Genomic DNA, 7,575 nt, shown 5'->3' with positions numbered 1-7,575 from the left:
TGCTCGGCGCCCAAAGTTCCCGGCGCCCAAAGTGCTCGGCGCCCAAAATGCTCGGCGCCCAAAGTTCCCAGCGTCCAATATGCGGCGCCCAATAGTGGGCGCCCAATCTTCCTAGACCGTGAAATTAATGACCCAACAAACACAAAAGCTTGACAGTTCCGTATTAACGTTCTGATGGAAATATCACGGTACCCATGATGATCCCCGTGCACAGTAGGGTGTCCCGAAAAAAAAAAAAGTTGGAATCATGATTTGCAATACTGACCAGAAGTTGCGTATTGGTAACTCGAAACAAACGAAAAATACTATTCTGTTTGAACAGTTAAATCCAGGTTCTACCAACTCTTGAGATTCCGCAAAAATCTAACATTTTTTATTACTTTTAAAATTAATACGATTTTTAATTGTATATTAAAATTTTTATCTAATTTTTTTCTAATACCATTCAAATGCTTCCCTTTGAAAATCTTTTCACATATGTTCAAAATTATTTATTTTTTTTAGTTATTAATTCGTACAAAAGACTAAAAATTTTGCGAGAATAACCGAAAATTGACTTTTTAATTGCTTGTTTTGCACATTGACATTTCTTCTTTTGGAGTCCAGTTATTATTATTATTTTTTAATGAATGTGCACAGTGCAGCTTTTAGATGGAAATGCAATTATATTTTATTACAGTAACATCTCAGAACCCACAGTAAGGAGGGGGCGGCTGCATTTCGTGTTTCGTTTTGTCCTTCCCATCCACCCAGCCACGGTTTGAAATTGAACTTAGAACTCAATTTTGGCAATTATGGTTGCAAGTATTCGTTAACGAGTGCTAATGGAATTATAGAGCTGCATGTTTTTTAAGCTGAACTTCTAATGATTTGAAGATACTTCGTAAGTAATAGCTTTAAAAAATATGCTTCAGGGTGAGTTGAGAAAAATAAAAATTTTAAAAAAAGAAAAGAAAACTTCCGTAAAACATGGATCTGTGCACATATTGAAAGTTACACTATGTGCAATTTGTTTGCCTGATAATGTCCTAAACCTCGTATTCCCGGTGGTTCAATGAAATCCTTACTTTGCCAAATTTAAGACCTTCTTATTTGCCATGGGTGTGAGCGAAATACAAAATACAAAGAATTTGAATTACAGAAGGGCATACAAGGCAAAAGGTTAACAAGCAGAAAACACTTATGCAGGCCCGCGCCAAGCCTGATCGGCGCCGTTGTGCAAATGTCTTTTGAGCGCCTTTATTATGCATCAACGTTCGGGCAATATAGAGTTAACACCTGGGATGAGGTTTTGTAGACAAATATAATGTGGGAAAAATGCTTTTAACATTTAAATCGTCAAAAGAAAAACAATCTGCAACTTTTTTTTATTTTGGAACACTGAACGTTTTTACTTCATATCTCGAAGTTATTTCGAGAAAGGGCGTATGTAAGGGAGGGGCGATCGAAATTGACTTTTTCTCCTGAAAACCTTACGTTGAGCTGCTGTTAAAAAAGAGGTGGCCAGTTTCAGTTAATCAAAACATTTTATCCTAACAATTAAAAAAAAAAAAAAAAACTTGGAGTTTTATTTATACTGGTTTATATAAGACACCAGATTTGTACGTAGGTGGGGACAATGTCGTGATCGCTGTTGTGATCGCAGGTGCAATATGACTGGAGTAACCAACGTCATTGTTCGGTTCTAGCAAGGTAAATCTAGAGTCCCTATATGAAAAAAATCTAGAGTCCCTAAATCCGTGGATTTTCCACTATTCCGCAAATCTCCACGTTTTTGTGATTTTTTTACTTCCGATTTTGTGATTCATTAACTACATTCTACATTTACCTGATTTGTGATTTTTATCAAATTTCCTGCTGTATTTTAGCTGTTATTATTCTTTTACGGGCTAGTCTCAATTTTTTACCCGTTTCGAAATCAAATTGCATATTTTTCTGTAACACTCGTTACCCGTGTTCACGTGGAACTTTTGTAACCAGCTTTGCCTGCTTGTCACCGCATTTTGATTATTTACCGTGTAAATGTGGATCTTCCTTTCTCCTGCTTCCTATTTGTTGGGTGCTAAGTACTCAGAATGCACTTTACGAATCGAGTTGGTTTACTTCCGCGCTTCAATTAGATAATGGCGGCTTTTCTCTCCTGCTTTTGTTTGGCGCTGGCATATTGGATTATTTTATATTCTGTTTCAGTTATTATAAGTAGAATAAATTGATGGTGTATTTATTGATCGAAGTTTCCGGTGGCTGTTTTTATTGCAGATCTTAGAATGCAGAAACTTTAAGTGTCCATCCCCCCTCCCTCAAGTGCTATATGATCCCCTCCTCAATGTTATGAGGTACCCCCAAAACGCAATCCTCCAACAATGAGACTGAGAACGCCTCCAACTTAACCAAAGATGGCCTTTAATCTTGTTTTTAAGACTTCAATGGACACTTTTCACAGTTTGGTAACGGTCCCTTCAACTTTTCGTCTGCGAGTACTTTGATTCGGTATTCAGTGTTAGTAGTGTGACTCGTTTTATCGAATAATTACTGGATTTCATGATTGCATGAAAAATGCTAAAAAAAGGGATAAATGAAAGGAGGATGTGAGTTTTCACTATGTTTCTGAAAAGGAGGCAAGAGGCTTAAAATCTTGAAAATACGCTTTTAAAGACAGTATTTCATACAAAATGAATCGTTCCTCATTCTTTTGCAACATTTATAAATTAAAAACTTTCTAAAGAACCCCCTTTTTTTAATGGAAAGAAGAGTTTATTAGCCGCAAGCATATGTTAATAGAAGCAAGCCGTAGAATCGGATTTTCGTCTGCTGCAGTCAGGCCCGGATCTATAAGCTTTGGGCCCCCCTGCAACAAAATCTGTAAGACCCTTTCCCCAGAGGCCCAGCAGGGTATATTTACAATGTTAATAAGCCGAAGTACTAGTTTGTTTTCCCAATTTTTTTTTACACAATTTCATGGACCGTTGTTCTCTTTAAGGACGTGACCCCCCCGCACTGTTATGTCTGCAGGAAGGCAGATCCGGGCCTCTGGCTACAGTACCTGCAATGCCGTTTAATTCCCGCAGTGACGTTAGGTGAATCGAGTCCTTCATAAAAAATTCAGGGGAGGCCCTTCAAACATCTCTTTCCCTTAACAACAATATAGAGCGTCCGAAATTGCTCTTTTAGAACCACAATTTTGAAAACTTCCGGGGGATAACCCTGGGACAGCCTATACGCTCTAATGCTGCTGAATTCGCTATTGATCGAATGTAAAATACTCTGTAAAAATGTGTTTTTCTTTTCATATGAAGTGCCGTGCTCCCTCTCTTGCTTCTCGCCGGGGAGGGGGGGGGGAGTTCCCTGCTGCTCCTCCCTCTCGACAGTTCTGCCCCACTTTTTCGTAGGCACCGCTGCAAGAGATATCCTGACTAGAGTCCCTTCATGAAAACGTAGTTTTCATTTAGGGACTTTATGCACCCGTTACCGTTTTAAGTTGTTGATTGGTTGATTGACGCACATGATCATTAGCTGTCAAGTGATTAACCAACCGATAGCTACCGGTCGAGGTCGTCAAACGTAAGCTATGAGGTCAAATATTGGAGCATCAGCTGTCTTTAAGTATTCCTCATAAGTAAAATGGCAACAGTCGTATCTTTGTTTACTTTTTGGTTCGGTTACTGTGCGAAGTCGTGTTGGTTTTTTATTGGAAAGTTTTAAGTGTTCAGGTGGAATACTTAGGAAAAAATAAATGTTTGCCAGAACTCTGTTTCGTATGTGGTGTATTTCAATGTGTCTTCCATTGAATTGGTTTGAAATATTTTAAGATCGCTACCTTTAGCTCAAAACTTACTATTTTCTATTTATTATAATCGGTAGTATTTTTTGTTGAATCACATTATTTTTCGATCAATCATTAATTTTCGATTATTAGTTTGCTCATTTACTGTTTAAAAGCCTAGAATAAGACATTCTATTGCATTTTGTTAGTTTGTATTTGCAGATTCCGTAAATGTTGAATTTTGTTAATCTTGTCCTTGAATTTTGTTAATCATCGAGTTCACTTGAAATTTGTGTTCACCAATTTCATCTAATGTTGTTGAAGTGCGTTAAAGAAACTGCAGATGCATTAAAGTTATTAACTTGCTCGGTCTTAGCTCGCACGCATGAAAGATTTCATAGTGAGAGATCAAAGAAGCTGTTTTTCCTTCCTTGGAAAGAAAGCAGATACTTTAGAAACTTTTTTGCTTGAATCTAATTTACTTTTAAATACTGGTAACCCCTTAAATTAATTATTTATTTTATAATTTTGTCTCTTGTATTCAAGAGCATCAATGGCAGTCACAGAATCCCTTGGAGCAGTGCATATTGTTCCTCACATTTTCATGAATACTTTGTGTTTTCATCAACATACTCATTTTATTGTATTTCCAAGCGAAGAGCATAAGTTTCTTAATTTTTAATGTCTCTTCTGCCAATGAGACAAGCACCATTCTGAGACTTTATGTGTGTGTGGAGGGGGGGGGGGGGGATAAGTTTTATGAGTAAAAATTCATTTATTTTACCTATAATTTCTTGAATAGTCTTCCCATACAAGTGCTCATAACACATTTGAAAATTATGTGAATTTTTTACATGGGTCAAAAAATGAGAATAATCAATTCCTTTAATCTGAGTTTGAAAAGTAGTGAAAATATTTGTATACCTGTTAACTGTACGTAGCAACAAGAAAAAGCTTGGTGACTGGAAAATCAAAGCAAACCCATCTGTTAAAGGAAAATTTGTATAATACATAAATTATTCTGTTGCTCTGATGTTAACATTTTTTTAGTTTCTCAAATTTGAATTAATAGTTGTTCTAAACCAAATAACATGACAATGAGGTATTCTGACCAACAACTTGCAAACTTAAAATAATTGGAGTCAAATAGGACTATTAGGTGAAAAATTATTCAGCCAGGAATTATAATCTTACCTGCAAATTTTCTATTTTTCAACATTTATTGAAATAATTAATTTAGCATTGACTTACATTTGCCCTTAGCTATATTTTAAAGAGATATAAACTTCTTTGGTTATGAGCCCAGCATGTTTCGGCTGCATCACTCTGCTCAGCAAGACTGACCTCTACAAAGATGAAGAGGTGAAAGTAAACTACTTGAATGAATCTCAGAATAGCCATCAGCGCAGTAATACCTTGGTTACCCATTCAATGCAGCTCAGAACATTTCCCATCCACTTGAAAGCCAGCAAATGTGAACTTGGGATGTGTTCGTTATTTAGAAGAGGCAGCTGATATGGGGAACAATAAGAACAATGGGAAAGGAATGTGTAGCTGTATTGACCGTTGTTTCACTTTCGCTTAAGATTTTCAGTGTCACCTAGAAATTGTAGAATAGCTGTCACTATTTGATAACTAAAAGAGATGGGTAGGAAGTTACTCACATTATTAAGAATACATGGTGAGCTTTCTGCAATGACACAAGCTTGCTAAAAGCAAAAATAAAAGTATTCAATCAGGGGAAAATTTTCCAGGAAGAGTGCAGAAGACATGGTGATCTACATAGCATCTGTGACATTTTTAATGTAATTAAATAGCAAATCAAACTTAATTAATGAAGTGTTAATTTTTGGCATGATTTTGTATTAACAGTTGCCGTATTAACAGAGTTCAACTGTACGGTCTTTTCCTAACCCGAAACCTTTCGTGAATTCCCGCATGCGTCAGGTCTGCTTTGATGTTATCAAAATAAGCGTGGAAATTTGGAAAAAAAGGGATGCAAAGTAACTAGCTCAGCCGTTTCTATAAGTAGCCTCAAAAAAGACAGCAAATGTAAGTGGGAAGTGCTTATCCTCAAACTATCGCCCCTCCCCTTTTTTTTAAATGGAATCAATCCTGAGTTCTAGTTTTGGCTTTCAACAGAGAGTATTTGAATTTTTTTTGATAACATGAGAAAACATGAAAAAAGAAAGAAAATTACAAACCATGGATAGTTGTTACAGTCGGACCCCGGTTTAACGAACCTCTATTTAATGAATTTCGCGATTTAGCCAATTTTTCCTTTTCCCTGAGTAAAATGAAGGCAAAACTCCCTATTTACCGAATAATAAACTCTGAATTAACGAATTATTTTAACATTCGAATTTTTTTTCTGTTAATTTGAGTTAGGAAATGTTGGATTGTTTTTCAGATGATACATCCATCTTGTCCGGAGCAGAAAGAGACTTTTCTTAGAATCAGCAATTTTTGATGGTCCAAGGGGCAACCAGTGAATAGCAATTCTGATCCAGAAAAGTAATAACGAAACTTCCATCAGAACTGTTACTTTTTCTAATGCTTTATATGGCTTGGAAACTAAACCATATGTCATACATCAGGCAGTAAATGAGACAGTATTTTCTTTTCTCCATGAAGTCGAAAGAGAACTATTTCGAGTCAAATATCAAGGAAACTGAAACATCTATTACTCGGTACTTAAATTTTCAAATTAACTAGTGAGTAATAAGTCCCAGAATGCTGAATAAAAAGTGCACACTTTCTAATTATGGATATTTTTGTGTAGTTACTTATTTAGGCTTTTAGATAAGGTAAGGGATTTTTTTTCTCACCCTGATATTACAAATAAACCCTGATTTAACATATAAAAGTTTTGGTCGCGATGCGTTCGTTATATCGAGGTCCGACTGTACTATTTGCTTTTTTTATTAGTCAGTTTCCATCTGTTTTTTTTATAAACCAATTTCTGACTATTTGTCTCAAAATTGCAACCATGATTTGTAATACTGAATGAAGATGATTAGTTGTTTTTTAGATGGTTCAAGAGCATAATTTTCAACTTGTTACAGTGAAGGGTAGATCCAGGTTCTGGTTTTGCAGGGGATCAGTTCTGATTATCGGAGAAAGATAATGACATTTCTTGGCTCAAATAATAGGTGTGGGGTAAATTTTTACAAAATATAAATCCCAAACATGCTGTTCTAGGCACTATTTGTTCACTTAGGGGGTCTTAACCCCCTTTTTGTGGATCTACCTGGTTATATTGAACATAGCAACAGGCCACATGGCTCAGCTTCACAGGTCCCATATGGTCTACAGGTATTAGGTTGGGCACCCTTGGCTAAAAGCTCATCCAATCACCTTTCAAACAAAAAAATAAAAATCAATTGATCCATTTAAGAGATATGATGCCACTGACAGGTACACACATTACACAGATATGCATGCTATACTCACTATCATACTCTTTTTGCATGGGGAGTAATAAAATGAAAAGTAAGAGTAAATTTTTAACATTTTAGTCCTACAAACTGCTAGAGATGGTTTGAATTGATCAGTATGGATTATCTTTTAGTTGTGAAATGGAATACAGGCGTCCCTTGTATAACACAGTTAATTTGTTCCGTGTTGTATTGAAATCGTGTTATACACGACTTTTTTAAAAATAACTTTTACATTACTTCAGACTTAGATAAAACGAAAAGCTTTCTGCGAACATAATAAATCCTAACCGGAAAATTTTCTGCAAATAATAATTTTGCCTAACTCACCCTTGAATTAAAAATTAAATTTATATTCAAATATGAAAGAGACAA

At 35.8% G+C, this 7,575-nt stretch overlaps 1 protein-coding gene across 1 annotated transcript in view; it reads left to right on the top strand.

Moving 5' to 3' along the window:
* Positions 1–3,653: 3,653 nt before the first annotated feature.
* Positions 3,654–7,575, top strand: part of LOC129231259 (protein disulfide isomerase Creld1-like) — a 29,028-nt gene continuing 25,106 nt past the window's right edge. Inside the window, exon 1 of the mRNA XM_054865537.1 lies at positions 3,654–3,755. The gene's annotated coding sequence lies outside the window, so the exon portion shown is untranslated. The remainder of the gene's footprint in view (positions 3,756–7,575) is intronic.

This window comes from Uloborus diversus, chromosome 10 (assembly GCF_026930045.1).
Source record: "Uloborus diversus isolate 005 chromosome 10, Udiv.v.3.1, whole genome shotgun sequence".
In the NCBI taxonomy this organism is placed as follows: Eukaryota; Metazoa; Arthropoda; class Arachnida; order Araneae; family Uloboridae; genus Uloborus; species Uloborus diversus.
Note: the sequence above shows the minus strand (reverse complement) of the source record. Positions and strands in the feature narration are given on the sequence as shown.